A 25,111-nucleotide genomic window follows, 5' to 3' on the forward strand; every position below is an offset into this window, starting at 1 on the left:
ATTCTTTACCATAAATCTCAACCTGTCTCTGTTTCCTCTGTTGAAGGATCAAAGGGTCCAGGTACAGAAATACAATCAGAATAGGGAAAGGAACTGGGAGTATGGAGAGTGCTCAGACTTGAAAGCCCCAAGAGTACCAAAGAAGTCAAAAAGCAAATTTAGCGTAGAGAAGGACTGGGAAAGGTGAGAGCAAAATGACTTGTATTTAGAGAGTACAAATTCAAGTTCAAGATCTTGAAGTTTTTGCAAGTCTGTATGAATGTGAGATCTAAAGCATAACCATAATGCTATGTGACTTAAATGGGGTGGGAAGAGAGTATTTTGAATTTAAGGAGGTTGAGGAATTATGTAATACAAGTGTTATGAAGTGATCAATATGAATACTGAAGTCCCTTAAATAATAGTGGGTAATAGAGAGGAAGACTGTAAACCAGACACTAAAGTCATTAGGGTACTTGGGAGAGTAATCTGGAAGTCAATCAATGGAAGTAAAAATAATAAAAATTAGGAGAGGGTAACAAATGCACTGCATCCACTTCAGGAGAAGAAATGATTATTGGATGGAGAGGTCCTCTAGATTATCTTCTTTTCAAATGATATCATGATTTTAATTCCTTGGAACACTGCAGATCTCATAATCCATAAATATTTTATGTATTTATCTTAAATACCCACCAGGGAAAATCAAGTGGATAAAGAATGCTTGTTTCTAGAATATTAATCATATCAAGTTGAGTTGACAATGTATAGAGATCATCTATCAATTTATTTATCTTGTACAAGCACTCCAAATGGACAGTAAGTTGGTCCTAGGACTGAACAGAAGGAGGAAAGCAAGCTGAATTGCCTTTGGGAAGTTTCATAATTATTTTAGTGACCTTAGTATTTTCTCTTAAACACAGGCCCATCTTTTAAAAAACATTATTTTACTAGTGTTTTATATGTACAAATTATGGAACACTATAGTATTGGAAGAGTTGAAACTGAATATCAAGGGGAAGGTGCATGGTGGGGATAAGACTCATAATGTAAGTAAGGACATTATAAGGAATCATGTGGAAGAGAATAAAGAATGTTAACAAAGAATTATATGACCAAAAAAAAAATAGGTTGATCGTAAGGCAAGAATCAGAGACAACTGATAGCTACGTACATCACTGGTATCCTTGAGATATCAAGAGGAAAAAAAAAAAATCAAAAAAATGGAAGACTCCAGCACATTGGACAGAGATCTTCTCCCACTCCCTTCCCCCCACTGCAGTGAATCTAAAGAGGCAAACACTTGGACAAGAGTCACATAGGCTGAGCAAACATGGATGGGATGTTATGTGCATCATTACAGGGGATACCAAATCAGTGAAATCAGGTATCCATTAGAATATTTAAGATTCTATAAGAAAAAATAAAGAAGCCTTTGTGAAGGGAGAGAGTATAGGGTGTGATGATCCCTCCTTCTTGGATCTATAAAATTGATTTTAGTGTGAAGAGGGAGAAAAATTGGCCATCAGTGGAGAGAGTTGCAATTTCCTCAGGAGAAAACCAGGTTTCATTTAAATGAAAGAAGTGAAAAGAAGAGTCTCAAAGACAAAATAGTATAGTAGACTTGGAGAGGGTTTAACCAACTGAAGCAGACTTTTGGAGCTGATTCCATTTAGGATGAAGGAATTAGAGGAGATCACTAAGGAGAAACTGCTTGCTTTGTGGGTTGAAGCAGATAACTAGAATTGGGAGGTTGAATGGGAAAGCATGTTGGCAATAGAAACTTGTACAACCAAAAGGCCTCAGTTTTCAATTAACATGGAATCTTAGTCATTCAAGATATAACACTGAGAATTCAATCCAAGATTTTTTTTACCCATGTTAATTAAGCCTATAGAGTGCACAGTGGATGGGTGATAGGTGGGAGGCCAACATGGAAGCTCACCCATAGGTATTCTTTAGCTCATATTGATAAAACTATGAATTGGAGGGAAGCATAGCCTTTTTCCTCTGTGACATGTTCTTTTACTCACTAGACTCTAGGCATCTTCAGTCATCCTGATCTGCAACTTGCCACTGGACCTAGATGCCTCTGGAGGAGAAAGTGAGGCTGGTGACTTTGCACAGGCCTCCCTCACTTAAATCCAATTCATCTGTAAGTCATGGCATCACCTTCCTTTTGATCTTTGAGAACAAAGAACAAAACAACAACAGGCTCTTAGTGCTGGTCTTCAAGATCTCATGATCTTTTTCTTTATCAGATTAGAAAATTTTAGAATTAGAAGGGACCGTAGAAGTCATCTGGCCCAACTCATATTTGAACAGGAATTGCTGATTTATTTCCTAACTAACCTATATTTATTTTTTACTTATTTGGTATATTCCTGTATGTTTACCTATCTCTGTTGTCCCGAGTAGCATGTGCATTCTTTTAGAATGGGGACTGTGTGATATCTTTGTCTTTGTAGTTCTAGTGCCTAATAAGAGTCTGGTGCACGTTAGGCACCTATTAAATGCTTGGCAATCAATTGATTCTTCCTAGAGTACTTCTTGAATTATTTTTCAATCCAGCCTGATCAATAGCTATTTGTCCTTTATGATATGTCAGTTCAAAGAAATGCGCTTTAAGGCCTTTCTTCTTCTATAGCAGGGGAAGCCAGCCCATAACTGTGCATCAACATAATTGGTGACTCTTTTAGGTAGGAAGACTCATACATAACATAAAATCTGTAGTATCTAGAAGAGATAATAGGGATGGTGTAGGGGTTCAATATCAAGTCAAATGAGGATTGGTTGAAAGAACTGGAAAATGCTTAGCCCAGAGAGGAGAAGATGGTGATGTAGGGTTGGGATGGTAGAAAGGTATGATAACTGTTTATCATAGATATGCAGGTAGGTAAGTGATTTAGTTGGTAGATCTTCAGACCTGGAGTCAGGAAGACCTGAGTTTACATCCAGTTTCAAACCCTTATTAGCTCTTTAGTTCCAGACAAGTCATTTAAGCTCTATCTCCCTCAGTTTCCTCAACTGTAAATTGTTCCCCTTTGCCCCAGAGAGCATTAACAGAAGTAATGAGTAGAAGTCACAGGGAGGCAATTTTAGGCTTGATATAGGGAAATACTTCCAGTAATGGAATGGATTAACTTAGGAAGTAATGGCATCCTCCTCACTTGGAATATGACCATTCTTTGGATATGTTGTAGAAGGGATTCTTGTTTATATATGGATTGATATAAAGACAAACAGATGAGCTTAGTAACCTACTTATGAGAGATGTGTGCTGGAGGAAAGGTTGAGATCTTGTTATGGATATTCAGTATCCATACATTCTAGATAATAAGAGATAGGGGAAGGTAATATGCAATGGAAAGAGCCAATGCATTGTCTCTCAAATTGGAGGACCTGGGTTGAAATCTAGTACTGTAATAAGTAATAAACAACCGGCTCTGAAAAAACAATGTACCCGTAACACATTTTTAATTTTAATATACTTCATTAACATATTCTCCCATCATTTTCTTAAATATAGATATCAGCAAAACAATAAATTAAGTCATAATTTTTAGTGTTGGCGATTTTCCAAGGTGTAAATGTTCAACACTGAAATTTAGCAATTGGTCCTGGCTCTAGAACACACTCATATCAAATCCAACCTCTGATGCTTACTATGTATGTGACCCTTAACAGCAATGGACACTGGTTTCCTCATCTATAAAATGAAAGAATTGAATTAAATGCTCCCTGATGCACCTTGCTGTTCTAGATACTAAAATTTTTTTTTTGCTTCCTCTTGGGAAATATCTTGGAAACTCCTCTCTCCACTTGCTCCTCTCCAGTCAACTCCTCTTGGTCCTGAGTAGTTTAATTTTTTGTGCCTATTTGACTCTGCTCTACCTTGTCCTTTTTTTCTCTTCTACATACTAACCTGACAAGCTAGCAACCTTCTATGGTGTGTTATTTGCTATTTTTGAGATTTGCTAAAGATAGATAAAACATTTTATCATTTGCAATAGACTTTTCTAGAACAACTGTGTGAGCCAGATTTGACAGGGCATATATTATCTGTATTTTAAAGATGAGGAAACTGAGGCTAAAAGTGACTGTAGTTACTATCAATAGTTAATAAAATGTCAAGCACTCCCCTAGGAGACACGCACAAAGGATCAGCAGAATCTCCCTCTTCTCATAGACATCTGATCACCTGTAAACAAGCTCATCTGCCTTGCTTATTCACTATTGTGACTATTACTGCTGTAGCAGGGTCTGTAAGAATCAATTGGCAAGCATTTATTAAATATCTATGTGCCTGGAACTGTACTAGATGCTAAGGACACAGTGTGTTCTCTCAGGGAACTTATATTCTTTGGGTGAGAATGTAGATTACTATATAAAAAGTTAATACAATGGACCAGGAATATGTACATGGGGGCATTAGAATAAAAGTGAAAAACATTTGGCCAGTATAATTGTGGCACTTAGTAAAAGAACAATAACAATACCACATTATTTTCTTGAAAAGGGAATAAAAGATTAATAATTTACTATTAAGTATAGGTGATGATAACTGAAGCCATGGCTTATAGTAAGTTAGGCAGGACTGTACAAAGGGAAAGAGAGAAAATCGTGGGACCCAGCAGAAATGTAAATTTCTAAACTACTGAAAAGATGATCCATTAAAATCACCAAGTTGCTACTTGGCCCAGCCAGGACCCTGCCTCATGACATTATGTGTACTCACCACTTGTCCTACATGTATTGTGTTGGCTCTGATTTAGGAAAACAAGGATTCATATTGCTTGTGACTAATAGGATTTCATACCTTCCATATGTTCAACTCTCCGTTTACTGATTCAACCATAATTTTCCTTTGTTAGTTTGGGAAGTCACTGGAATGTTGAGTAGAGCCATAGAGTAATAGATTGCGATAGCCTTTCCAGTAGCAGTGATAGTATTGATTTGATTATGGTTCTAAAACTGAAAAGTGTAGGGATCAGGGTATTCATAGAGTGAAAAATGGATGATAAGGAATTGGAAGGGAAGAAAAGTAAAATATGGCTAAAACCCCTAAATACAGTAGCCAAGTGAGGCATTTACTAGTCTGGATAGTGGTTCTTTTGTTTTTCCTTGTGAGGCAATTGGGGTTAAGTGACTTGCCTAGGTTGCCACAGCTAGCAAGTGTTACGTGTCTGAGGCCAGATTTGAACTCAGGTCCTCCTGACTCCAGGGCCGGTGCTCTATCCACTGTGCCACCTAGCTGCCCCTGGCTAGTGGTTCTTAAGGTTGAATTCAAGAGGTGAAAGGGCTTCAGTACTCCAGAATTTGGCCATTGGTCCAGGAAGCAAAGCATCCAAATTGCCAACAGCTTCTATTTAAATAAAGGCCAAAAGAACCATTTATATTAGCTTTCCTTGGGGCAAAAAAGGAAATTCTCTTTGTGACATGAAATGATTATTGTTTAGGTTGAAATAGAAAAATTAGCAAAGGCTTAGGCAAACTTTGTAAGTTGCATGCAAAGTGTATGTATGATTCTGGATATCATATTAAGGAAAAAATGATACTTGCTGTTTTGAAGATTTCTGGAAATAGATGAAACTGTTTGATGGAGTTAGTGAGTGCTTTTGATTGACAGTGAAGGAAATGAAGCCATACATCTCTTCCACATCTCTAACAGCTTTCTGGAGTTTCAGTTTTATATATGACAATGACATCCATCACCGTAACCAGTGATTATATGTTCAGAGTCTCTGAAATATCTTACAGTTTTGCTGATGAAGAGCCAAAATACTTCTTGCTGCAAGGTGTAGGCTTGGTAGTCATTTCAAGTATGTGAAGGTCTGTGGGTGTGTTTTGATTCCAGTCCTGTTTTTTCTTTTTAATATAATTTGATGTGGTTTTATTCTTAGAACTTTGCTTACATTTTAATATTTTCACAGTGAGAAATAACAGTCATTTGCTGTGTTTTTTAAGCCCTATCAGTAGAGTCAATTAAAAAGCAATTCCTTAGTTTTTAGAAACAACTTATCATACTTTGTATTATTGAATCACTCCATTTAGTCACAAAAGCAAAAACCTATATTTCAGCAGAACACATCAAAGAATTCTTAGGCAAGTTTTCATAAGCCACTAAATCATGAAACTTTGCTAACTAGTTTGGATCACTATTGCTTTTTTTTCTTCAAGTATTTATAGTAGAGGTTACTTCTTTGTGCAGTGAAGACTTACGTACATGCTGCATTTATAGCCTGTTTTTCCCATATTATGCCCTCACCTTGCTGTCTCACCACTTTTATGGGGAGTATTCATGGAAAGCAAACTGGAATCCCACTTCTTCTGTTTATTGCCTATTGGACCCTGGAAACATAACTTTACTTCCCTGTGTTGAACTCATTTTCCTCATCAGTAAAATTATAGGATTGGATAAAGTGGATTCCAAGGTCCCTTAGAATGCTAATTTAAGGTAGACATTGGATGGTTGCTAATCCAGTATCCAAATGAGTCAATTTTGTTTAAATAAATCAATCCCACGGTTTAATATCCTATAGAAAAAATACTGGTTGGTTCACTGGTTTTCCTTTATTTTTCACCTGACGGTGTTGATATCATATAGGCAAGATTACAGGAGACCAAATTACTGTTGTAAAAATATTATGTGGTGAATTCTGGAGCCCAACAGAAGCAAAATCTTTCATATTTTTTCATTGTCTATGTTACTGATCCACTACTTTAATTTGAAAAATGGATTGTATTTTAGAGTTAGTCTTATACCATAGGTTCTGATACCTTGACTATATCCCACTCTCTAGAAATGCCTAAAACACAGAAAACAGAGAAAATTTAAGATAGTAAAGGTTAGCCAGACATAGTACTTTCAGGTTCTACATACTTGACCACAGGCCTATTTTTAACCTGGAGAACATTATCACCACTTCCTGTAGTTTCCACTTAAGACTACCTCTAAGACAATTAGAACAGTAAAGACATATTTTAAAAAAGCTTTCATTAAAAGGAAGCATTCTCATGGGGTAACTCTTCCCTCTACCTGCAGCTATGCTACCCCACTAGTGCAATTTCATTACAGGTAGATAGGTGGTATACTGGATAGAGTACTGGGCTTGGAGTAAGGTAGAACTGAATTCAAATTCAGCCTCAGATACCTACCAGCTATGTGACCCTGGACAAGTCACTTCACCTCACTCTGCCTCAGTTTCCTCACATGTAAAAGGGGAATAATAATAGCACCTGTCTCCTAAGGTTGTTGTAAAGATAAAATGAGGTAAATATTTGTAAAGCAATTTACAAACCATAAAGCACTTTATAATGTACTTGCTAGTAAATGCTATTTTTAGTTTGTAGAATACTAGAGCAGGAGTCAAGAAGAGTTGAGTTCAAATCTTGCCTAAGACATTTACAAGCTATGTAAGCCTGGACGAATGACTCAACTTGTCTAGTCCTCAGTTTCCACATCTCTAAAATGGAGTCAGTCATAGCACTTACCTTATGAGGTTCTTTTGAGAATCAAACAAGATAATGTTTTATAAAGTGATTAGCCAGCTTTGAAGCACTACATAAAAAATTTAGTGATTATTATTTTTATTAATTCTCCCGCAAGTTACCACATCACTGGTGGAGGGAGGGTACACACAAACACTGAGGATATATTTAACAAAGGAACATGTATGGAAGGAATTTATGGAAGAAACATGTGTGGTTTGGGGAAAAAAATGTGAAGGTTACAATACAGGCATTTATTTGGCCAGGGAACATGAATTGAGTATATGCATGTAGGAATGCATAGCTGGAGCTACACATCTCACCAGTGTTGTACACTCACACCACCAGTGTTGCAAAACTTCCATTGTCCTCAAAGTAAATAAGTAGTAGAGAAAGGATTTCAACCCAAGTCCTCTCAGTCCAAATCGAACACACACTTCACTGCCTTCTGATGGTCAGACATATTGTCTGGAAGGCAAAGTTGTATGTTGCATATTGTTCATGATCAACATTAATAATCATGGAGGCCTTCATAAAACACATGAGCAGCCACAGATAAGGCATATGTCAGCCTTATTGTCCCATGTCTCAGAAAATGCATCAAATGCAGAGCTTATCTGATGAAGAAAATTAATTATGGTTATCATACACAGGAAGCCTGGTATCATAGATAAAACGCTGGACTTTGAAAAACTGTGGCAATTCACTGAACCTATATCGGACTGTTTTCTTATCTATAAAGTGGAGATAATAATAACACCTACCTCACAGAATCAAGTGGTTATATTGCTTTGCAAACTTATAATGAATGTCAGCCGTTGTCATCAAATACACAATTCAGGATGTTTTAAGTATGGAAGAATAGAGGATGAGCCCAGAGTAAGCAAACTTTTCCTCTATTATTTGAAAATGTTTAAGAAAAATTCTTTCAGTTGTTTTTCAAACTAGTTATCCTTGGGAGTTGTAAGCACTTTGAATTAGCAGCTGATTCATTGTAGGTGCTCAGTAAATACTTGATGATAAAAAGGGGCTTACCACCTGTACTTTGGGGAAACAGAGCAGATCTTATTAGATTCCAGTGTATCCTGCAAATAAGATCAAACCCTTGAAGATCTATCTTTTGACTGTTAAATCCTCTTAAGAAAATAAGTCGTCTGGTATTCTAAAGCAGCCAGAATAGGATTTAAGGGATAAAAAGACTTGGAAAAGTAAGTATGCTGTCTTTGTTCTGGATAAAATAATCATTAGGCTATGAGACTGATGAGGAATGATTTAAGTCCGGATGTACTTTTAAATTTTAAGAATTTTGTTTATGTCATACCTACATCCTATCCAAAACTGACATTTGCATGACACATTTATTGAGGTATTTTACAAAGCTTTATATGCCATTCTTGCTATAAATGAAACCAGAAAATGGGATGTAGTTCCATCTCATTGCAGTCAAGGCTCATGGCACAAATTCTCCTTGGAAAGACAAGTAAAATGATTGGCAAAGTTGGTTTTTCCCACATCCAAAGGCAACAAGAAACAGAATTTCATAAGATACTTGGTTAAATTGAGGTTCTTGTGATGACCATTTACAAAAAGAGCTTCAGGAAGATAATTGCAGCTTATATGTCAACATCTGTGACAAAGGAGAACAATTCTATAAAGCACTTGCTAAGACCTTTCAAATGAATTGAACATATATTTTTTAATAATAACTTAACATTTATACAGTGCTTTGATGTTGGTAGAGTGCTTTTTATTTGATCCCCTCTATAACCCTGTAATCTTGGTGCAACTATTATTCCCATTTTTCAAATAAGAAAACTGAGACTGGGAGACATTAACTCTGCCCAGGATCATATAGCCAGTAAGTATTTAAGGAAGGATTTAAACTTAGGTCTTACTGACTGTAAGTCCAGCCCTCTATTCACTATGCCACTTGGCTGTTAAAAACACTGTATATTTACACATAAGTGTGTGTGTGTGTGTGTGTGTATGTACACATACACACATATATGTATAAATTCTATAATCAATTTTAATGCAATCATTTGATACAGGGAAGGAGAGTGAAAAGTATACTGGGAAATACAGATGAAGATCAAGAAATAAAATAAAGACAGGAGTGAAGGCAGAGACAGAGAAGATAATGAACCTACCTTCTTCAATATAATCATGGTATACTGAGCAGGGAAAACAATGATAAACATCACACACACACACACACACGAAACTGACAATAATTTGAGACAGAAAATAGCCAGTTTAATTTCAGAATCATCTGTCTGTTTGCAGTCAGGACATCAAATTGTTAGAGGAAAGAATAAAATCAACTAAAATTAAATCAACCATATTAGAAAAAAAGAATAAAAATAACCAGATTTGGCATGTGATTAAAACAGTTGCAATCTTAACTATTTAAATAAATTATTTATTCAAAAATGGTAAATGGATAAAAGAATAAAAATTGACAGAAATTATTACATTTCCTTTTTTTACTTATTTCCTAGGGAACTATAACTCACGTTAATCAGTTGCTATAACAAAGAAACTAAAAGAGCCTACACCTTGATCAGTAAGCTTTTGCTTTCCTTACCTAGTAGAGATATATGCCAACCAACAGCAATATGATTTTAGACTATATGTAATCCACATAATTCATAATTTGCACTTTAATCCATAAAATCTTACAGAGGAGCAAAATGGAGGATCATGAGCAGTATTGCCTTATAAAACAAAAATAATTGGTGGAAGGGAAAACAGTTTTGCTAAATATTACCAAGAAATCTAATTAAATTTGATTATCCCAAGGGCACTTTAAGATAAAACCCACAGAGCATCAGGGGAAAGAATGTTCTCTATGATCTGGCTAATGATGTTGGCATGACTAAAGTGAGAAAGAGTAAATCACATTGGGCCAAATGATCCTATTCAATAGCAGAGATCAACTTCTTGAAAGCTTGACTCTCCCCAGAAAGAAATGACCTCTAGGCAAATCTCTAAGACTAGAATTTGCAGAGCAAATACCAATCTGCATTGTAGAGTTCTTAAAAATAAACCCCCTACATGGATGAAATCACAGGTCCAATTTTTAAAAGTACAGCAACTCTGTGAGATAAGTGGTGCAAATATTATTCTCATTTTCTAAATGTGGAATCTGAAATTCAGACATTTCCGAGATCACACCAGAATAACCAATCCATTACTCAGTGAAATCTTAACAAAGTTGTGCTGTCACATTTTGATGACTTTAGTGATGTCCCACATTCAAGTTCTCCATTACACAAGTTTTATCTTGATATGTTAGAATTTTACTATAAATACATTTTTATTTTAGTGAACTTAACTGTTCTATTATTCTGTGCCACTCACCAACTCTCCTTGTTCCTAGAAGATAAGCATGAAATATTGAGAAAAACCTACATACCACAAAAAAAGTGTCATGGGAAGTGATGGTGGTAAAGGGGCAGACATTAGTAGGGGAAAAGTTAGTGATAGAATGTGGTTAAAATGCTAGCACTGGGATTCCTTTAATATTTTGCAGAAGAAATTTATCTGATAACAGCCTTACTTTTAACCTTTAATTAAGGTGTGATATTATGATCATTTCCATGTACTTTAGCTAGCTACCTTCATTGGCCAGCTTGTGATTAGGTAGACAAGGTCATCTTTAAATAGAGAATCAGACCTTGGTCCTAACCTTAGTAGAGGCATGAACAGCAGCCTCATCCCAGTAAAACCATTTTTGCAGATGGGCTAAACCAGGTAGAAATAAGCAAAAAGGCTTCAAACCTGTTAGCAAGTTAGGGGAATGTCCACCCCAAGTATGTGAAGATTTCCTCTGGTGGAAAGGGTGGAGGAGAACAATTTGTTCCAATGGCCATGAAGGCACAGTGGATTATTTATAGCTTGTTCAGACATGGAAGATACCGAGGTCATCCACTGCATCTCGGCTATTGCCAGTCATCCTGACTTTTGTCTTGCCACTGGACCCTGGAAGAGAGAGTGAAGCTGATGACTTTGTGCAACTCTGACTCATCCAATTCAGGCACAAGTCAAGACATCACTTTGTGATATCATTGGTCCTCTTCAAAAAAAACTAAGGATGAACAACAGTAGAAGCATAATGTGTGAGGGGTGGGGCATGGAGTGGAGGGAGAGGCAAGAATGGAGAGAGGTTTAAAAAAAAAAGTTTTTCACCACTAAAAAATGATGTCCAATGTCTGCAGTGAAGAAAGAACAGCTAGAAAATATGCAAAATACACATGACTTTGCTTTTCTTTAACTTATAGCCATAAATAAATTAAACTGCCTATAGTTCCTTATTTCAGTGCTTCACCTCGTCAATCTGCTTTCTCAGAGCACAACTTTGGGCAGAATTGGAAAGCCTTCAAGTATAGGCCTGGCAGTGGACTGGCTCTATTTGTTCTATTTGAGGGCTAGCCTAGAATATTTTGGAAGGGATCATCTCTAGAATATTGGCCACAAGGTGATGAATTTTTTTCAATCAGAGTAATTTATAATCTATTGAAGTGGATTTTGCAAATGTGTTTGAGTTTCATAAACCCTCTATTCATAAAGAATCAACAAACATATTTTCATGTGATATCAAGGTATGCAGTTTTATTAGAGTTAAGCAAACAGTTTTGACAATAGAGAGAAAATTAAAAAATCTGCGTATGTATGTATATATATGTATACATACATATTCATTTTTATAAATACGTATATATTCATATGTGTGCATTGCAATGCAACAAAAGAGGTCTTTTTTACTTCAATAGACTATAGTCATATCCCACACTTTATAGGAGCTTCATATCTCTCACCTAAGGGTGTCTACACCCTACTCTTTCTCTATATGAAGGTTAACTTGCAATTCCAGACCTCAGGATTCAATATTATTGGTCCATTTGGAAACACATCTACTCCACATGAAACTGCTTTTCTACTCATTTGTCAACCACTAATCTCATCACTTTTAATTTAGGAAACTCCCCTTCCCTTCTCCAACATAGAATTTACAATTTCTTTCAATTAACAAATCACCTTTCAAAAGACATTTAGAAAATGTTAGATTTTAATACAAATTGTAGTTTTCTTTAAGCTAGAAAACTACAAAGTTTATTAAACAGATTCTTTCTGGGCTATGCAGATCAGCCCTTATGATCACACCCATGGAAGGAATTAAATATGTATTATTTAAAGACCAGTCCATCTGGAAATGCCTATTTAACAGCTTTAGGAGTTCATGTAAGAATGTGGACAGAAATAGGATGTGTAAGTTGGACATGGGGAAAAAAATCACAAAAGGCAATCTGATCAGATTATTGCTTAGTTAAAAATCAAATTTTCTAAAATAATTTCATCATATAAGCATATCATATCTACATGTTTACAATACATATAGACATACATTTATATTTTATGTGTATACATATACATGTATATTTGTATACATATATATATATACAAATCATATACATATGTGTGTATATATATAAGACAAACATCAATTGGTCATCATTCTGGGTGAGGAAACACTTTCTTTAGATTTCCAATGGCTCTGCATCATAAATATGTTTTAGGATATTATCTGGGGCACAAATAGATTACCTGACTTGCCAGGGTTCACAAAGCCAAGATTTGTCACATAAATTGAGACCTTTCCAACTCTGAGGCCGCTCTATATTACCATGCCACACTCTCTTTTGTTATACTATTTCCAGGGACAATACTTTAAGTTTTTCTCATTTTCCCTTGTGGGACTTTTGAAGTATTTTAAGAAAAATAAGAAAATAAAGAAAATAAAAATGTTCTTTATAAATAATAGAAAATTAAAATTGCCCCAACTGGTTAGCTGATTATTGATAAGGGTATATGGGAGAGGGGAGGAGTGGGGTGAAACAAGGTAAAAAGTAATGTGTCAAACATAGGAAGGAAGGAAAATGAATGAAAGATAAAAGAGGAAAACCAAGAAAAAATTGGAAAAAAGCACCCAATGATTAATTTCTCACATTAATAAGATTATAATAGGAATGTTGCCTGCACTGATAAATACATGGAGGAGGTAAAGAAGGAATGGTGGAACAAATGTGAGAAGGCAGCCTATGGAAAATAAAGGGTGATGACTGAGTTCAGAAGAGATTCCTTCTCTAACCTTAGAAACAGAATTTTAAAACTAGGACATCATCTTGAGCAATAAACTATCAGTAAACTAAGACAGACACTCTCTAGGTATTCTTTCAGATGCTTCAACTTACTCATGGCCTACTTTGTTTTGCAATTTAAAAGTCATTTTCAATGAATAGTTAGTGAAGCATTCCCAACATTCTTGAAACATTTTTATAGCAAAGTGGAAGTTTAGTCTGCGGCAAGTACATGTGAAAATAATAGATTCTTTCTTCAGATTCATTCTTTTTCAGTAATTTTGGGATTTCCTTTGGAGTTAACTTCGCATTCCAAAAGAAAAGATATTTATTTTCTCTCCTCTCTTAAATTCATCAAGATACTTATAATTTATGACTGTCTTTAGGAAGAAAACATGTTAAATTCCTTTACTTCATGCCACTTATAATTTGTGTTTGTTTTGTACTTAACCTGGCAGACTTTTGAATAACACTTTTTGTAGCCTCTCATCATTCACACACATATGCATGTGTGTAATCTATGTGTGTATGTATACACACACATATCTATATCTATATCTATATCCATCAATCTATCTATCAATATCTATATAGTCATCCCTTGACATTCTCGGGTTTCACATTCACAGTTTTGGTTATACATGTGCTGGCCATTGACAATTAAGTGAGAATTTTTGGAGATTTGTAGCATACTGAGGAAAATTCAGACATGTATGTAAAGAAAACTAAAAAAATTATTAAGACAAAAATGCATAAACTGTGCTATATTATTCATCTATTTTATCATCTACTACCATAAGCATACACACATAAATTTTTATAAAGTTAAATTTTGTTAAAAGCTTCAGTGCCCTAAAAAACTGGAAGTTACATGCTCTCTTTGGAAACACCTCCTCTTTTTGTCTCTATCCAAACTCAGTCACTTGATTTTCTCCAGCCTGATCTTTGTTATCCTAGGCTTTTGACAGGAGAAGGAAATCCATGAAGCAGTTGCTGCAGCTATCTATACTGGTGGCTATGAAGATTTTGCATAGTGTGTGAAATACTAGTGCTTCTCATGTAGAAGCTACAGCTTATTTTTAATGGATACAGTGTGTTGTTTTACTTGTTTTATGTGTTAAACAAATATGATCAGAATTACTAAAAATAAAGGTTTGACTAGGACCTAGAGTTATTGGAGATTTTTCACATCTGCGGGGGTCATGCATCCCTAACCCTGAGAATGTAGATGGATAACTGTATGAGTGTGTGTGTGTGTGTGTGTGTGTGTGTGTGTGTGTGTGTGTGTGTGTGTAACTCATGGTCTGATATGGGAAGGAGGAAGTTGAAAGGAATAAATATTTATATAGTGCCTACTATGTTCCAGGTTCTGTGCTAAGTACTTTCACAAATATCTCATTTGATATGGGACTTCATTGTGCTTCATTGAATACACATGAAAATGATCATGATTTGTTACTGCCTCAGCTGATTTTGGAATGTTTGCTTAATATGCTAGTGCATCATGCCACAAGTGCTGATGGAATGGCTTTAAATCATATGGATTACAACATCTGTTGCACAATCATTTATTTGGCTGGTTGGCCATGACCTTACAGAGATGTGAACCCTATGAAGCCTAAAGTCCAAAGAGAAGAAAATTGCAGGAATGAATAATGAAAAAAAAACATTTATTATGCATTACTATGTGCCAAGCCCTCTGCTGAGTGCTAGGAATACAAATGAAAAATCAAGACAGCTCCAGCTCTTAAGGGGCTTATCCTCACATTGGGGAAGAAAAGAGCTAGAAAGAACTACTGAGTTCATTGAGTCCAACCTCCTCATTTTTATAGATTATGAAAATCATGTATAAAATGCAAAATTTTGTAGATGTGGCTTAGGGAAGTTAAGTAATTAGCCCAAGATCACACAAATAGTGTCAGAAGTGGCATATTACTTTTAATTGTGTTTATAGTCTGATACTTTAATATATCCTTATATCAGTGATACAAGTATTCCCTCAAATGGTAAAGAGGGTAACCAATTCCCGTCTTCTTGTGTGATTTTCATCCACATCCAGCTGTAAGGGCACCATAGCTAGCAAATCAATGGACTAGGGGGTCTTTTACTAGTTATCTTGGTAGCACATTAATACTAATGAATCATATTAATTGTTCATTGATTACTTTTCCCCTATGCTCGACTATCCCCTTCCTTTTCCAGGCACACTTCTCTCTGATGATATCCTGTTCAATCCCTCATTGTTAATTGCTGTAACTTGCTTAGAACCATTATGTGCCATTGCATTGCCCTTTGGGTGATCAGCAACTTCCGTTATTCATAGATGATATTTCCCTGACTTAATAATAACAATACATAATCTTAATACATAACACAATAATCTTTCATTAACACACACATATACATGTACACCATATATTCTGTGATCCACTGACATTAACTTCCTTGCTATTCCTCAAAGACACTTCAACTCTTGACTCCAGGTCATTGGCTGTCCCCCGTGCCTGCAATTCTCTCCTTATCTCAGCCTTCCGATTTCTCTGGAATCTTTAAAGTCCCAGCTAAAACCCTACCTTCTATAGGAACCTATTCTCAATCCTTTTTAATTATAGTGCTCTTGTTTTATTGATTTCAAGTTTATCATGTATATAGCTTGCAAGTATATAATTGTTTGTTTGTTGTCTCCCCCATTAGACTCCTTCAGACCGGAGAGTTTCAGATTGTTTTTTTTTTAATCCCCAGCACTTAGCACAGTGCCTGGCATATAGGTGCTTACTAAATGTTTACTGAATGACTGATTAATGGTGATGATGATGTTGATGATGATGATGGTGGTGGTGGTGGTTAATACAATTCCTTAAGGTTTGCAAAGTATTTTACATATTTACATATGTCATTTTATCCTTACAATAACCCTGTGAGGTGGATGTTATTATTATTCCCAGTTTATAAATAAAGAAACAGCTTTATACAGGTTAAGTGACTTGCCCAGGTCTCACAAAGCTAGTAAGAGTCTGAGGCTGAACTTGAACCTACTTATTTTTTATTTTTTAAATTTATTTAATTTTAGCTTTCAACATTTACTTCCACAGGATTTTCAGTTCCAAATTTTCTCCCCATCTCTCCCTTCCACACACCCCATGATGGAGTGCATTCTGATTATCCCTTCCCCCAATATGCCCTCCATTCTGTCACCCGTCCTTCTCTTATCTCCTTCCCCTTCTATTTTCCAGTAGGGTAAGACATTGCCCGTGTATCTTATTTCCCAGTTGCAAGTAGAAAACAGTTTTTAACTTTTGTTTTTAAAACTTTGAGTTCCAAATCCTCTCCCTTCCTCCTCCTTCACCCACCCTTATTGAGAAGGCAAGCAATTCATTATAGGTTATACAGGTACAATCATGGAAAACACTTCCATAATAGTCATGCTGTAAAAAACTAACTATATTTCCCTCCATCCTATCCCACTCCCCATTTATTATATTCTCCTTTGACCCCATCCCTCCTCAAAAGTGTTTGCTTCTGATCACCTCCTCCCCAAATCTGCTCTCCCTTCTATCACCCCCACCTCTTATCCCCTTTACCCCTACTTTCCTGTAGGATAAGATAGATTTCTATACCCAATTGAATGTGTATGTCATTCTCTGCTTAAGTCAAATCTGATGACAGTAAGGTTCACTCATTCCCTCTCACCTCCCCCATCTACCCCTCCATTGTAAAAGCTTTTTCTTGTCTCTTTTATGTGAGATAATTTAACCCATTCTACCTCTCTCTTTCTCCTTCTCCCAGTACATTCCTCTCCTACCCCTTATCTCCTCTGTGTCATTGAATGTTAATTCCCCCCCTCATTAATTACACTCAATTTTTCTGGGTAGTTGATTCTTGGTTATAATCCTAGCTCATTTGACCTCCAGAATATTATATTCCAAGTCCTCTGGTCTCTTAATGTAGAAACTGCTAAATCTTGTGTAATCCTGATTGTGTTTCCACAATACTTGAATTGTTTCTCTCTGGCTGCTTAGAATATTTTCTTCTTGACCTGGGAACTCTGGAATTTGGCTATAATATTCCTTGGAGTTTTCATTTTGTGATCTCTTTCAGGAGATGATCAGTGAATTCTTTCAATTTCTATTTTACTAGACTTTACTAGAATTATCTAGAATATCAGGGCAGTTTTCCTCAATAATTTCTTGAAAGGTGAGGTCTAGGCTCTTTTTTTGATCATGGCTTTCAGGTAGTCGAATAATTTTTAAATTATCTGTCCTGGATCTATTTTCCAGGTCAGCTGTTTTTCTAATGAGATATTTCTCATTGTTTTCTATTTTTTTATTCTTTTGGTTTTGTTTTATAATTTTTTTTCTCATAGGGTCATTAGCTTCTATTTGCTCCATTCTAATTTTTAAAGGATTATTGTCTTCAGTGAGCTTTCGGACCTCCTTTCCATTTGGCCAATTCTGCTTTTTAAGGCATTTTTCTCTTCTTTGGCTTTTTGGAGCTCTTTTACCATTTGGGTTAGTCTGTTTTTTAAGGTGTTATTTTCTTCAGTATTTTTTGGGTCTCCTTTAGCAAGCTGTTGACTCATGTTTCATGATTTTCTTGCATCAGTCTCATTTCTCTTCCCAATTTTTCCTCTTCTTCTCTTACCTGACTCTCAAAATTCTTTTTTGAGCTCTTCAATGACCTGAGACTAACTCATATTTTTCTTGGAGGCTTTGGACATAGGAGCTTTGACTTTGTTGTCTTCTTCTGGTTGTATGTTTTAATCTTCTTTGTCACCAAAGTAAAATTCTATAGTCTGAGTTTTTTTCCCACTATTTGCTCATGTTCTCAGACAATTACTTGACTTTTTAACTCTTTGTTAAGGTAGGACTCTGCTTCCTATGTGGAGAATGTACTGTCCCAAGCTTTAGGGGTTTTGTGCAGATGTTTTCAGAGATACTTCTAGGGATCTGTAATTTTTCAGTTCTTCCAAGGTGGTATGATCTAAGGAGCGTTGTTTACTCCTCTCCTATCCTGTTCTCTGGTCTATGAGTGACCACAAGCATTCTTTTCTGCCTAGAACTGTGAAGAGGGTTCCCTCTCCACTGTTGCCACAAGCTCTGCTATGCCAGTGAACTTCCTCATCCCAGGGCTACCACCCAGGACTGTGACCCAAATCCAAGTATGGGCAAAGCAACAAAATCCTGCCTCAGTGTCACCAAAGAGATCCTTGTAACCTTCTTCTGATGAGTTGTTTGATACCCTTGCTCTCTGTGGGCTGAGAGCTCCAGAAGCAGCTGCCACCACTGCCCCAGAGTTGTGCTAGGGCCAGGGCCAGATCCATGCTCCTTTCTTACCGGGTCCAACAGACCCTTCCTACTGACCTTTTAGGTTGTCTTTGTCATTTGTGGGTTGAGAAGTCTGGAAGCCACCACATCTGCCAGTGATTCAGTCCCCTGAGGCCTACTTGGGTTGCTCTAGGACCCAATCTGTGCTGCCACAACCCACACTGGACTGTGCTCCTCTCCCAGTCTGGTGCAACAGACTTTTCCTGTCAACCATCCAGGTTGTCCTGGGTTAGAAATTTGTTTCATTCTGGTTTGTTTGGTTTTTTTTGTGGATTCTGCTGCTCTAGAATTAGAGCCATTTTTACAGGTATTTGGAGGGATTTTGGGGAGAGCTAAAGCAAGTCCCTGCTATTACTCCTCCATCTTGACTCTGCCCTCTTGAACTCACTTCTTCCTGACTCTAAGCACTGCTGGACTCTACTGTACCATCTGTCTGCCTGGTGCTTACTGTCTCTCTCTCTCTCTCTCTCTCTCTCTCTCTGTGTCTCTCTCTCTCGCTCTCTTTATGTGTGTATATATATATATACACACACACACTATGTATATATATGTATATACACATGCATATGTATGTATATATGTGTGTATGTATATTTGTATGCATATATACATGTGTGTATGTATATATGTATACATATATATAATGTGTGTATATGTATATATGTGTGTGTATGTATGCACACACATACCATTGGAAGAATATTGATGTTTAAAAGGTAAACTTTCATTTTGAGAAGTTTTGGGGTAATTAAAATGCTATGCAATCTCTTAAATATAATCCAGTCCACCTTTGTCTTCCAATTTGATTCTGGTCTCAGAAATTTTTGTTTTAAAAAACTTGTAGAAGGAAATTGCTTAATCCCCCTCCCCCTTTCCTTTTGTTTTCAAGTACTTTGAGTGCAATATTTCTCTAGTCATTGATAAGCTTGAGTGACAAGTGTATGGCCTCTGTAGAGTACATGGTAAAGAGTTTCTTTTTTTACAAGGCATTTTGTCCCTACTAATTAGGGGAAGGAAAACTGGAGAAGTTTCAAAGGCCAATAGACAACTTATTGCACAACTACATTGAAGAGGTCTGGCTGGGTGGTAGAAGTAAAGAGGATGATTAAAAACTCTACAATGATGCTGATATTAAAGTGAAGTCATTTTACTGACTTCTCTTTCTCCATCTTTTGCTGAGAAAGATGAGAGAACACAATCATTTCTTAAATTACATTTTACTTAATTCTCAAAGTATATGCATCCTGATAACAAGGGTCTAAAAGTTAATTAAAGCAGGGAGAGGGAGGTAAACTAGGGCAGATTTGGATTTTGGGGTCACAGGGGAAGGACAGATATAAAATGGGGAAGGAGGAGAAAGCTAAAAACGTCTTAGGTGTCCAAAGGGTAAGAACCACCTTCTTTTTTTTGTTTGTTTGTTTGTTTGTTTTTCTTGAAGCCAAGAAAAATGGGGGAAAAGGCTTCACTCTCTCCTTATTGCACAACAGCAGCACCCATGATTTCCAAAAAACAAACACTGCAATCCTAGGTGGAAGCTTTTAGGACTGGAGAGATTTCTGTTACATGGGCTAAATATTTATTACCTTAATTAAAACTCTTGAACAACATTGTGATGCCAAGATATCTAAGACTGGGGAAAGGAGAGAGGAAAAAGAATTCTGGTTTTAGGGCAGGACTTTTTATTGAGTTAGTGTAAATGCAAAATGTTTTGGAAAATGTAGAGGATGGGGTTCGGGAGTTTGAGTTAGACTCAGAAAGTCCCAAACACTAGTACCAGATACCTTTACCCCTACTCACAGGTCTTTATCTGAGATACTTTCAATGGTCAAACATTAGACACTGTGATTGAAAGAAACTCTCACCACCTATCCTTACCAACCCAATCATTTCTGAATTTCAGAGAGCTGCGTCTGAAGGTGGGAAGGTTGTCTCTGCTCCATCTGGTCAAAGAGAGCTGTTTGGTTACTTGGTGAATGGCATGGGCAAGGTACCCTATATTGCCTGATGTGACCCTGCTTTGGAAATGCAGCCATCTTTTGTCATATAAATGGAGAGGCCAGCCATTCTACCTACTCAGGTTTCAAGCCTGTGAAACAAAACATGACAATCTGGTTAGTGATGTGCTACTAATTGTGGGAGGAGCCTTTTTTCTTGAGGTTGGAAACCAACTAGGTCTTCATGCTATTGATATGATCTGCCATGCTTTTTAACTCTTGCAACTACTGGCTATTCAAATCAGGACTATTCAAGATCATGGAAACAATTCAGGCCCCATAGAGAGGGGAGTTGGAATCCATAGAACAAATCATGATTTTCACCTGGAATTCTACCCTCTTGGCTTGATTGGCATCTTTACAAACCATGGTACAGGCTCCCACATGTTCACCTTGCAGGCTAATATTCCTGGCATATGACTGATAGAGAGACATTAATGCCATGATCTATTAAGTGGCAAACAGCCCAGGCATCCTTGTTGCCATCTCCACTGGAACAACCATGGTATGCCATGTCAAAAAAAGGCAGTTTCCTTTGCTTTACCAGGGATGCTATTTCTTTCTACTGCTCAGGACAATGATTGATTCCCATGAGATTGTAAGCACAGGTGTGCAGGAGGATGACACTCTGCTCTGGGTTTTTCAAAATGTCTTCCATTTTGAGTCATAGCACTGGTAGCCATTCAGCTATATGCCAGTATCCCTCAAGACAGGGATGTGATTTCCCCAGACCTCCTAGCTGAATTTGAAGAATGATTGTAGAAAATTGGCTCCTACACTTAACATTCCAGTTCCGGAAATGGTTTGTGAGGTGACATATTGACTACTTTTCAGCACCTCCATATTTTCACCCAGCCATAGCTCTGCTGATGCCTTGCAAAATTCAGCCAATCCTGTGATGGGAAGGTAATCTTTGTCCATGTTTTTCCCTGCAATTTGAGCCTCTGCCTTATGAATACTTTAGAAGAACAATAAAGCTTCCCTTTATCATCTTGGTAAGCTCCAACTCTCAGGCTCATCTTCTTGCTATTAGGGTCCCTCTTCCTAACACCCAAGATAGGATTGGGAGGTCCCATCTCCACATTGATCCACCAGGAGCTGTCCCGAAGTACTGAGGCCTGGGTGGAAAGAATAGCCTCTGGAGAACACATAACAAGAGTGTAGCAGCTCCATAGCCAGCAGAGAGACTGAAAACTGAGCCTCTGATAGCGAGAGGGTGGGAAGACCCTGGAATAGAGAACTTCCTCTGTAGGTAAGCTGAAGGCCAAAAGCACTGGAAGAGGTACCACCCCAGAAGTGCCATAGTGCCCTGTAGGCACCAGGAGGACCCCATGCAGGCCCTAGCACCTCAGCTCCTATGAGGCTGCCAGGAGGGACCATCCCTGAGCAGCCATTATGTTCTTACAACTGGTTCTGAACTTGGGCTGAACCTTTCCTATTCTGTAATCTTAGCTCTAGCAACAGAGTCAGCAACATCAATATCATTATATTGATATGAGTTCACCATCAGAGTTAAGTTTGTACTAGTGTTTAGTTAATTATAAATTTTTCTCTGTAGGCAAAAACTCAGGCAGAAGAAAGAGCACATTTTGCAGAATAAGGGACAAAAAGAAATGACTTAAGCCAATTCCATGTTCTGCAAAATAAGATGGCAAATGTAGTCATAGAATGTCAGAATTGGAAATAGCCACATGCACCACTTTGTCAAGAGTCCAGAGGTGTCAAATTTGTAGCCTGCAAAACTCCCCAGTGTGGTCAAACCAGATTAAAATGTAATTGGGAAATGTTTAACAAAATAAATAAAAATTCAGTACAACATAGTATTAAATTTTGGTTTCCTAAGTCAATATGCAGCCCGATTTCAGTACAACACCACTGGTATAGAGCTTTACTTTTTAAGAAGAAGAAACGGAGTCTAAGGGAAGTCAAATGACCTGCTGAAGACCATACAGGACTCTGATGAGACTGGAACTCAAGTGGTATGGTTCTCAGTCTAGCATTCTTCCCACTACAGAGTGGATATAGATGTCTCTTTCCATTACTTAATGCCACTTATAAGACTGAATATTTTTACCTCTTTAATTCACAACATGAATTTATTGTTTTTAAGACAAAAGTTATACAGTTACTGTTCAGTCTACTAGGGGATGTACTTGAGTTGATTAGCTGTGAAATATGTTTCAGTATAAGGAGATCTTTCTGCAAGGAAGAGAAAATATTGCTGCTGGTGACAAGTTCATTTTTCATGAAGGGGATATTGTCCTTTGTAATTTGATTTTAAATGTTTCATTTGGTTTCATCTTACTAATCAAAATCGCTCTTTGCTGCTTTGAGCTGGTTCATGGACATTTTTCTCATCTTGTTCGTGAATATATGTACAGGTAACATCACTTCTAAGTATTTTATTTATTGGAGACTCATGTTCAATTAAAGTAGAGATATTTCTTACTAGCTTTGTTTTTTAATTCATGTGCCTCCAAAGGTAGCCTGTGCTAGTAGTGAGAATTGAACTGTTTTGTGATAACCACAGCTGAATCACATTTGTGGGGCAGATGGCATTCTGCATCTGCTGTCACTGTAACTCATGGTGAAGCTTTAATTTTATTAGTCTTTCTCCTAATTTTTTTTAATTTGAGAAATTCTACTGTACTTTAGCTAGTAACTATAATAGAATGCTTTTTTAGAAGGAAAATAAAATTATTTTTTTAAGTCTTGTGATGACTTAGGGAAAGAAATACAAATAATTTATAAAAATGTCAAGTGATGCAGCAGTAGAAAATTAAAACACTGTGACATTTTTCAAAATGGCCCTTAAGTATCAAAGTATAGCTTAATTAATCACAGGGCCAACATCTATTTACTACAAAGATGCAGAAATGCAATAGCATAGCAACACTTCATTTAAATGTTTAACGTTGGTTGGCTTTTATATCTCTATGTAAATATTACCAAGAACAAAAAAAAAATCCAAAAGTTTCACAAACATTTATTAAGCTCTATTACAGAGAAAAGGAAATAACATAGGAGCATAGATTTAGAGCTAGAAGGGACCTAGAGGCCATCTCATCCGATCCCCTCATTTTACAGATGGGGACACAGAGTTTCATAGAGGTAACATAGTTTGGCCAAGGTCACATAAGCAGAACTTGTCAGAGGAAGAACTTGAACCTCTCTTCCTGACTCCAAGTCTGACCCTTATGAATATGTTATACATCCTTTGGTTCATTTATGATTAGGTTCACTGCAAACATGCAATTCTCATAGAATTATACAAAGTGTCCCAGAAGTCTTGTTTGATGCTATTCTAGAGGCATAGCTATTTGGTAGCACTGTAGGGATTTGTACTTGGCCCTGTTTCATTTATCATTTTTATTAATACTGTGGATGCATGCATAGATGGCATATTTATCAAATTTTGAAAATTAAATAAAGGATGGCAGGGATTGTTTATATCACTGGATGAAATATGGGGATTCCAGAAAAAAATAGAACGACTAGAATAATGAGTCAAATCGACTAAGACGTAATTTAATAATGATAAAAGTAAAGTCTTATACTTCAAAAACAGGCACAAGACAGGGAGGATGTGTAATCAATAATTATTTATTAATCTATAGCTCTGCACCAGGCACTATGCTGAGGGCTGAGATTGCAAAGAGAGATAAGAAATGCATTCTTCCTCTCAAGGAGCTCACAGTCCAGTTTAGTTACAACATATAATTAGGCATAAACAGGATATATAGAGGTTTAATTGGGGGTAGTCTTATAGGGAAGATACTAAGATTAAGGAGGAATGGAAAAGGGTTTCTGCAGGTGGAACTTGAGCTAAGACTTAAAGGAAGCCAGGAAAAGCAGAAAGCAGAGATGAGGAATAGAGCTCCAGGCATGGAGGACAGCCAGTGAGAATGCTCAATCAAGAAGACAGAGTATCTTATGCAAGGAAGAGTAAGGAGGCCATTGTTAACTGGATCTCAGAGTGGAGAAAGATGTAAGAACACTGGGAAAGTAAGAAGGTGCTATGTTATGAAGAGCTTTAAAGGCCAGAGGATTTTATATTTTCATGTGAAGAACTGCAAGCTTAATATAAATAAGAGTATAACATGGCAATTAAAAAAAGAATGCTATTATCTTTTGTACTGATAGAAACATAGTGTCAAGAATAGAGGAAATGGACCTTATTGTC

At 36.7% G+C, this 25,111-nt stretch overlaps 1 protein-coding gene and 1 pseudogene across 2 annotated transcripts in view; one reads left to right on the plus strand and one right to left on the minus strand.

Moving 5' to 3' along the window:
* Positions 1-25,111, plus strand: part of NALCN (sodium leak channel, non-selective) — a 502,028-nt gene that overhangs the window by 156,853 nt on the left and 320,064 nt on the right. The window lies entirely within an intron of this gene.
* LOC114037301 lies at positions 20,793-22,308 on the minus strand (annotated as a pseudogene).

The sequence above is a fragment of the Vombatus ursinus genome, unplaced genomic scaffold (assembly GCF_900497805.2).
Source record: "Vombatus ursinus unplaced genomic scaffold, bare-nosed wombat genome assembly UNPS02010304.1, whole genome shotgun sequence".
Classification (NCBI taxonomy): domain Eukaryota; kingdom Metazoa; phylum Chordata; class Mammalia; order Diprotodontia; family Vombatidae; genus Vombatus; species Vombatus ursinus.